Raw genomic sequence first — 9,696 nt, 5'->3', positions numbered from 1 at the left:
TTCTCCCTAAAGAAAGTCTACAGAAACAAAATTAAGCCTTACGTTTCCCACTTTATTACCACTTCCAGAGCTTCATTTGCAAACACCAGGTGCATAGTCTGTAAATCCTAGAGATCAAAGAGCTTCTCTGATCTGATAGAGATTCAAGAAACTGTGTACAAATTAAGAGAATAAGAAGAAAGAAAATAAAACCAACTATGTCTATTAGAAGTCATTCCTTTGAAATCTGAAGTCCAGACTCATACCAAGGCATTTCTAAATTTTCCAAGATGGCCTTGATTTTCTAAAGTGTACTCTACACTTTTCTGCAGATTACTATGAATATACCCTAAGAAATTCTGAAGTTCTGCACCTACAGCTGCAATAGTGAAGGAATTAGGAGTTTGATAGGAAATAATCTTTCTCTAAAGCCTATGATTTTAGTGAAAGTTGCTAATGTAGGGATGAAAGTAGGGATGAAGCACTGTATGAAGTACAGCTATTATGCAAACTCTGCATCTGAAGGATCTCCAGTTGTTTTCCTAGTCTATATCAAATCCGTACTTATGACGATATTAGAAGGATTTATTAAACATTATAAATTAAATTTAATAAAATTATCAGCTTTCTCAGTTCATTATATAAAATGACATTACGATGACTTGTTGCTTGCCTAATCTTCTACCAGTTTTAAAATGCTGAACTGAAAATATTGATGCAAACAATATCATTTACACCCCTCTGATTTGAATTCCTCATCTTTTCATGGAACAGCCATTAACTAGATAAAATACCCCTGGGCAATGTGAACATATTTTTTCAATCTATAATATATTTAAAAATCTAAGATTATAAAAACGTTCATGAAAAAGGTCTAAAAATATGTACTAAAATAAATAATATTTTGGTATCAGCTAATGCAGGGTTTTGAAAAATTTTTCTTGAAATACTATTTTCTTATTACACCCTACAGAGTTTCCAACCTTGGAGTGAGTTCTAGGAGGCTGGGGAGAAGACTTGGATAAGTAGTGGTAAAATGGAGGTTAGAAATTTATATTCTGAGTTGAAATTTTCATTCAGTCACAGGTATTCAGTAGTTAGGATTTTAAGAAACATGAAAAAACAAGTGCTGCAATGTAAGGATCATGTAAGCTGATAGCTTTGCTGGGTCATCAAGATTTGGTTTATAAGCTGTTACAGATACAGAGATTTCACTACATGTCAAATCTTATCCTGAAGGCTGTGGCCAAAATGTGAAGTGTCAGGAGCAGCGACCACCTCTTTCTGCTACATCGAACCCTCTCCTTAGTGCCCTACTCAGAAATAAGCCAGCTGAGAAAGTGCTCAGCAGTACTGAAGAATGAAATAAAAATAAAAAGTATATATCAAAAAAGGCCAGTGGAAAACCAATAAAAATCATGAACAAACTCAAAACCTACAAAGCTGAGCTGTGAGACTAGCGCTATCTTACACTGGATTAAATTTTAATTACTTTTTAACAATACTATTTGGAGTGAATTTCTAGATGTAGTAGAAATATAGAAATCTAGAAGTATATACTACACCATTTTAGTGATTTAATGCCAGCATGTAGAAGAATGGGTAGTATGAGGGGTGTCTTTTATTACTTAAAGAATCAGCTGCCAGCTAAAGTGTCAAAAAGCCCTCAGAACAGTGCCATACACCATATACCGTATATGCACCTTATGTGTCCATCCATTACACAGGAAATATCAAAATCATGCAAAAGTTATAAAATAAATTCAAGTCATTAAAAAATTAGATCCTTATGTACATTATATGTACTTCCTTGCAATGACTGTACCAAACCTTAAAAGTAAGCAATTTTTCAGCAATTATGTCATAATCCATATTTTTCTTCAAATGTGAATGTTGTAAACATAAAGATGGACTAGCAGGAAGGAAAGAAGGGAAGAACACAGAAAGGAATTTGACCAAAATACCCAAATGTAAAGTATCACCCATTAGGAGCTTTTACATGCTAAGAGCTTTGTCCTGCAAAAACAGTACTAACTCTACATCAATAAAACTGTCTGCATGAATACTCACAGCTGGGTGATAAAAAGGAAAAACCAGAGGAGCTGGAGAGCAGCTCAGGCTTTCTTCAGTTGTTTATGAACGTCATGCAGCAGCTGGGGGCTGTTGTACCCTACGGGTGTGGGATGTCAGGCTGCGCTCTGTGCAGGAGCGCTGCACCCCAAACAGCTGGCTTTGCTATCAAGCTTGTGTGCTTCACTGACTCCATTTCTGTGTCTCCCTCCCACAGAGCTCAATATATGGGGGGCAGAAGATGTGATCACAGTGCTTTTACAGGGTAGTTAATAAATGAATGTGTAGTTGTTAAACCACAACTAGTTTTTCACATGTGATATTCTGAGTCATTCACAGCATGGCAGGTATCACAATATCACTGCTTTTCTCCAAGTTTTTCCAGAAAAGCAAAACGACTACTCAATTAATTCTTGAAGAATCTCAGCAAGGACAGCACTAAGTAGAGTGAAACTAAAAGCTTCATCTAAGAATCCTTGCAAGCATTGAATGCATTTAAGCAATATTAATTCAAGATTGTTTTCTTTATTAAATAAAATATATCACTTAGTATCAGAGAACTTTCTGATATTAAAGGTATTTGTCCTCTCACACATGATTTGTCCTCTAACAGAGTGCATAGGTGACCCCTCATGTGAAAGCACTCAGTATATTTCTTCACACAGTACACAACATGCGTACACCTTTACAGATATTTAGGTGTACTCTGTCTAACCAGGAGACAGAAAACTGGTTGCACTACACCAATCACAAGACAAGCCTTTTGGGGTCAGCCATGAGGAATACTATAAAAAGGAACCAGAAAGAGCTAAACAGAGAGAAAATAGTGTACCACTTACACAAGCAGAGGAATATGATTAATTGGAAAGACTGTTCATTCATGAACAACTATGCATGTTGGACAGGAGGGTCAAATCTCCACACAGCAAGTCAAGAACCAAAACTCACAAGAGGTTCTCTCCTGCGAAGGGTATCTGAGATTTTCTGGACTCCAATGGGAAGCTTGCTTTCAGGCATCAGGCATCCTTTTTGAAATCAAGCAATGTCTGCCAGGGCAGAAAATCAGTCTTCCACTACAGACTCCTCAGGTAGCGCACCCTTTTTTAACCAATGGCAAAGATGTTCACTGGTATGCCTTATTCTTTTTTTCAGTTAAAATAAAGTGATTTAAACATATGCAGTACTTATTAAGTTTACAGTTGCAGAGCAGATTTCATCTTGAGTGGGTTAAATAGTTGTCATGCAAGGAACTTGGATGGCAGCTTTAAGCAAATGGTACCCTCTAATCTGAATGCAGTGATGAACATACTTTCTCACAATAAGAAAACAAGAAAAGGGGGATGCAGATATATTGTTTTGAAATTCCCCCAGGAATAAGAGTGATTTAAAATTTTTACAGTAAAATGATTTAAATGACATCAGAACAAATTAAAATTAAATATTAAAATCCAAATTAAAACAAACAACACATACAAAAAAAGAAGAAAACTACAAGAAACCATAATCTCTTTGAGATGTTTCCAGAATTTAAGTGGGCACAAGTTGCAAAAGCAGGCTTCATGATTCTACAGTGACATAAGAAGTAAAGGTTGGAAAGAGAACAGTCTTAATCTAATCATAAGCAGCTACAGAAACGCTGTGTCCCAGCTGTGATCTCTGGAGAACCATATTAACATAGGGGTGTTGCTAAATGTATGTGTCCCAAATAGTTGGGACCCATGGAGACCAGCTTTAGATAATGAACGAAAAGGAGGCTAGCAATTGCTGAATACAAGCAGAAAGTAGCAGAGCTCTACATGTATCTATCCCCATACCACCTATAAAACTTGAAGTGCATTGAGCATAACATTTAACTTTGGCTGAACTTGATAAACAACTCGAACAGGGTAAGAAATGCTTTAGTAACCCCTCCTGCTTTCTGTGCTAACCCACTAATAATTCAAACATATTTAGGCAGCTTCAACTGCAAGACATTCCTAGTATATCCTTAACCATTCCAGTGCTAAATGCTACATCTTCACTCCACAACAGTGTTTATGCACACAAATCCTGCTGGAGTCAGTACTGTACTTCTCTGAGTGTCTAGCTGTCTAGATGCTTGTATCAATTCTTGGAAAATAATTTCTTTTTAGAATAGGTTTTTGCAAAAAGAGGAATAGAGTATAATACAGTGGTAAAATCACAAAAAAAGTCACTGTAGTTTGCTTTTTGGTTAATGACACATGGATATTTTATATATATGTATGTAAGCTGTTTCATTATAGACTCTAGGTCTTCATTCATCCATCTACCATTTTGTCTGATCCTTCACATCTGTGTATTTTACCATGGGGAAGCTCATTATCTTCTTCAAGAAGAAGAAAGAATGTAATGCAATAGCTGTGATCTATACAGTGAATGAGGACATGGAAGGTAGCAGAACCCTATGCAGAACTGTGTCTCAGATCTAAGGAGGTTTGTGCACTGCTGAAGTGCTTTCCCAGGATATAGTGCAACAGAGGTATGCCTCAAAATTTTCAATTCAGATTTGTTAATAAATTTCCTGTTCACACTATTCTCACTTGCTGACATATGCTTAAGCCCATTCACAAAAGTACTGTTAGCGTCTGGGATGAAAAAAAGGACAGTGAATGAAAAGCATAGGATAGTTGCTCCTAACCCACTTTTTCAAGTATTTCTAATTTTCAATACTTTCAATACTGGTTCTTTTTCATCAGGCAGATAAAATTAAGCAGCTTTAAGATACTTTGCTTGGATTTGTTCTAGAAAGTTGGGAAGGAGATAAGAGCAGATAGTCATTTCACTTGGTGCCAGGCAGCCTCTGCACTAGCTGCAAGCAGGCAACATGCAGCTAAAATTCATACCCAAACTCTATTTGTCACAGCTGATGAAAGTGAGTAATCTTGATTTTTTTCCCCCAAATGAAAACTGCAAAGGCAGTCTTATCTGTCTTGCCATTCAGTAAAGTGTCACTTTTTGTCTCCCTAGAACTGAGCTTTCAGTGAGGATGTGAAAAACTACTGTAACTTGCAGACACTTCAAAAAATATCAAACAGATCTATCTTGGCCAGAAGTCCAAGAAACATTTTTAGTAAACTGAAAAAAATGTGAAATTATTTTTTAAAACTAGTTACCTTAGTTGCATCATTATTTAAAATATTAAGGAAGTTTGGTTTCACAAAGTAGGAGTGGCTTCTTTCATAGTTCCCACAGGTCCAGGTGTACATAAATTCAGTGACACAGTGGCACAATATTTCAGGTTGGTAGTAGATTTTGTTTCATGGCATCACTGAGAAGAAGGGAAGAGAGTTTAGAAAAAAAATAATAAGGAACCCATTTTCACCACATGGCTTGAACCTTTATGCCAGATCTGTCATGCCAGATCAAACTCTCTTGCAGCATTAGAAATGTTTGTCTAAGTGTTTTCTTGCCATTATTTCTCATATTGTTGCATATTTCTGCACTTGTGTAAGGAGACCTTAGTGACAGTTGAAACACAAGAAACTGTGAACTGCATAAATATGTATTTCAAAGTCTTCCAGTGGGAAGAAAAGTGCCAACAAGTGAAGTAAGCTTTAGTGATAAGCAAAAATCCCTTAAAATATAGCAATTCTAAGATACAAAAAAAAAAAAAAAAAAAAAAAAAAAATTAAAAAATTGTTCTTTTAAGAAAACCATGTTAGATGTTTAAAATACAGGACAAAAATGCTTCTGTTCACTGCAGAAGCTCCAAAGTAATGAATATTAAAGAGATTTCTTCAGCATAAACTGAATTTAATGGTTTCATTTGTTTCGATCTAGCTAAAAGACAAGAATGAAGTTAAATCCTTGAGAAGTGCAAATTAGTTTTATGGAATTATTTATTAAACATTGTCATTATTAAATCATATATTAAATATTGTCATTTTGGTTTTTGCTTAGAATTCCTTACAGAGCATCACAATATTTTAAAATTTCCTAATATCTAAAATAGTTTATCAGTTTTTACCCATGAAAAATGGGTGAAATCATCTACTCACAGGATGCCTTTCCCCAATATCAGCAATTTGTTTTCTCCACTTATTTTATGTGTCATTCTAGATGGGGAATTTTCATTTTCTTCTGAGACCAGTTTTCCATAACAGAGAACACATTGCAGGATGTAGTATGTTATAGAAAGGTTGTATGTATTAAAAATGTCCAACACTTGGCTTTCTTTCTCAGAAGGTTCAGTTGCATAATTAGCAATAATTAATGAATGCAAGTGGTGTTCACAGTTTATCAAAACCACTTTTTTACAAGTTTATTTCAATACTTCAAGTTTTTCTTTCACAAAGAAAACTTAGCCGGCTCTAATTACCAAAACATTCAAGCTTGACTGCAGATTGGACAACTTGTGAGTCGTGGTGATGACAGTAGCAGTGAAACAGAAGGCTGAGCTGGTGGTTGAAGGACTGGGCAAGGTTGAAGGAAATGCACATTCTGTTCTTTTTCTGCCCCAAACCCCCTCTGTGGTCTTTGGCAAGTCATTCTAGTACTGTATACGAGTGAGTACACTTATAAAATATAATTTAGCCTTTGGAACGCCTGCATGCATTGTGATAAAAATGTGACTTTCACAAGTAACGAAAATAAAAGGAGTACCTGGACCAAGAGGAGTTGCTTTTCAGACCATCTGTAAGGACAAAACCCACATAATTTTTGGATTCCAATCCCATTATTAGACTCATGTGAATAAAACTCTGAGCTTTCACAGAGTTCTATTGCCATCTTCTTTTGTTTTTTATGTTCAAAGCAGCCACCTACAAGCTTGGGATGCCATTTGTGCTTTTCCAGACTGAGAATCGGGATCATCAATGTACTTTTCTTTTTATTGCAATACAATGTGAATAAACAGTTAAGACATGGGCTAAATTACATTAACTGAGAAAATAACTTTTGGCAGTGTAACAAGCCTATTGCAGAAGGCCCACCAAGTAAACTATTAACTGCAAGTCAGAACCAAAAAATACAGTGCTAGTGATAAAAAGAAGATATTAGTGGTGAAAGACTTCACCTCAGATAGGAGGATGAGGTCAAGTGTAGCGCTGTAAGTTGAATGCAGAAATACCAGTGAATAGGACAGAATAACAAAAGCCCAGACAGTTATTGTCTATGCTCTGGCTCACTGGTTAAACCCAAACTCCGAAGTGGCCATTCTCCCAAAATGAATTTTTTTTCTGAAATGACAGTAATTTTTTTGTCTACGTGAAATCTGGATGGAAAGATGGAAAAAGTCATGATGTAATAATAAGTTCATTTCACTGAATAAAAGGGCATACACACACACACACTGAGCCCTGTATTTTATACAGGCATAATTACTGTGTTTGTATCTTGTTCCAACATACAGGCCATTTGCTGAAATGAAACACCAAGGGGAAAGACTTCAATTGTTTTCATTGCTTAGTTTTGGTTATATCTTTCTGCATTCATATCTCAAGCTGAAGAGATACTTAAACTCTTAAATAATGTCTCTTATTTTCTGTTATCTTATAATTCTTAAATTTCTTGGCAATTATCAGGATGTTAGCAAGAGAAGTCCTTGTTTGTGCATTGTACTTGAGTTTATGGCAAAAATAGCAGCCTTTAAAAGCAATTAAATAGGATTAGAAATAGGATTCCCATCTGCCGAAGCTTATCAGGTCCTGTACAGTCAATTCTTTCAACACATTGCATGATTTGTACATTTCACATTCAAATCTCAGTGTTGCTCATTAAATGCTGGGTCTTACAGGAATTACTGAGTTCAGAATGTCCTTATACTTGATTTTAAACTATACATATATGTACTTTAAATTTTTAAAGTATATACACTTTAACTTTTAAAGTTATATATAAACACTCTAGTGTCTCATTAACAAAAACATTATATCCAGTGGGATGTGATAACAGGGTTTCCTTCCACCCAAGTATTAGAACCAAATGTAATGTATTTACCTCTATCTTCAGTTTCTGTTCTTTTTCTGCACCTTTACAGATCTTCCTAGATATAAACATGGACTTAGGTTATGTTGTAAAGTGTTTACACACAAGTACAAGAAACACGCCAAGAAGTAGGAATACTTTCCTATTAAAAATGTGATCCCTCAAAAGTATTGCAAAAATTATAAAGCCACCTTGGAGAACTTCCATCAAATGCATTTTTAAGAACAACTGACATTTAAAAAAGCAAACAAAACAAAACACAAACAAATAAACTAACAAACACACAACAAGAACAACAACCAAAAAAACCAAAACAACCCTACAACAAATCTGAAGGACAGAAATTGGAAAAATACAGACATCTTTCTGATGAGAATTGAGACTAGAGAACTCTGAAATATTATTAACTGTACTACTTATTTGAAATTGTGTTTACTTCTGGAAAGATAAAAATTTTTAAATAGCATGTTTGTATCTAGGAAAAAATAGTGGATTTTCTTGAAATAACTACTAGGTTTACCCTCAAAATTTTGTCATTCTAGTTTTTTAGGATTTACCTGAGAGAAGTTATGTAGTACCTCAAAATTAATAGTGAAAGAAAACTATTCTTCCATCTTCAAAAAGAGTAACTCATGGACTCCAAAATGTTTTTCTTTATTATTGAATTTTTTTTTATTTCAGAGGGCACATAATAACTGTGAAGCCAAACAGCTGGAAGCCAGACCAAGTGTATATGTTACACTCCCTACACTATTATGACCACCTCTGTTAACAATGCACACTCTTTAACTAAATCCTTCTTGTCAAAGTGGTATTTCTTTAGTCTTTGACACAATGTGATTAATGTTCTGCCACCAAAAGAAAAACAAATGCTCAGGGTTTGGGAGATAGTGGCTAGAGAATAAATTTTTTTAAAGCATTGATCCAAGTTATCTACTGTATAGTTGATCTTTGCTATCATTTTATTTAATGCTAGAAAAGCCTCACAGTAATTTGCACTAATGATACAGTAACACAATATACACTTAAAATAGACCTGAAGTGTATCCCAGGAAATAAATTGTATAAAATGTTTCCCTTTAATTTTCTAATTACATCATTGTAGGCAGGATGAGGATGAGCACACGCATTTTTTCAACTAGTTATATAGAAAGCAACTCCTGCTACTTTCAGGCAGAGCAAACAGTACCAAATTCCTATAAAAAACTCAGAGGTTTACATTGAATATGGATGCCTACCTTGAAAGCAAAAACTTGTAGAAAGTCAGCTAATAGACTGTACCTCTAGAGTCTGTAAGGACTTCTCACTTCTGGATGGGGCACAAGCTACTGGTCTGGTTTTCTGGGAACTTTAGATGAGCCAAGAGTGCAGGGCAATGAAAAGAGATGTCCAAGACAACCCCCTCACCTCTTATTTTGAATGTTAAGCTCACTTACTGTCAGCATTAAGACAATAACATTTCAGTGAGCAATTATTCTTACTGGATTACATATTTTGACGGTCTTTTTCTATTTGTCAATTATATGAATATTTATTTATATATTATATATTTATATGTTTTATATATGCCTTTAATATAAATATACAATTGTGGAATGATGATTCTTTTCATCCTACTGACTTGTCTTCCTCAATGTTCTTAAAAATGCAGCAATAAAAAGGAAGAGGACTGGAGATGTTTCCAGTTCCTTGATCCTTTCA

This window comes from Cyanistes caeruleus, chromosome Z (genome assembly GCF_971803275.1).
Source record: "Cyanistes caeruleus chromosome Z, bCyaCae1.hap1.1, whole genome shotgun sequence".
NCBI classification, from domain to species: domain Eukaryota; kingdom Metazoa; phylum Chordata; class Aves; order Passeriformes; family Paridae; genus Cyanistes; species Cyanistes caeruleus.
This window is presented reverse-complemented; position numbering follows the sequence as displayed.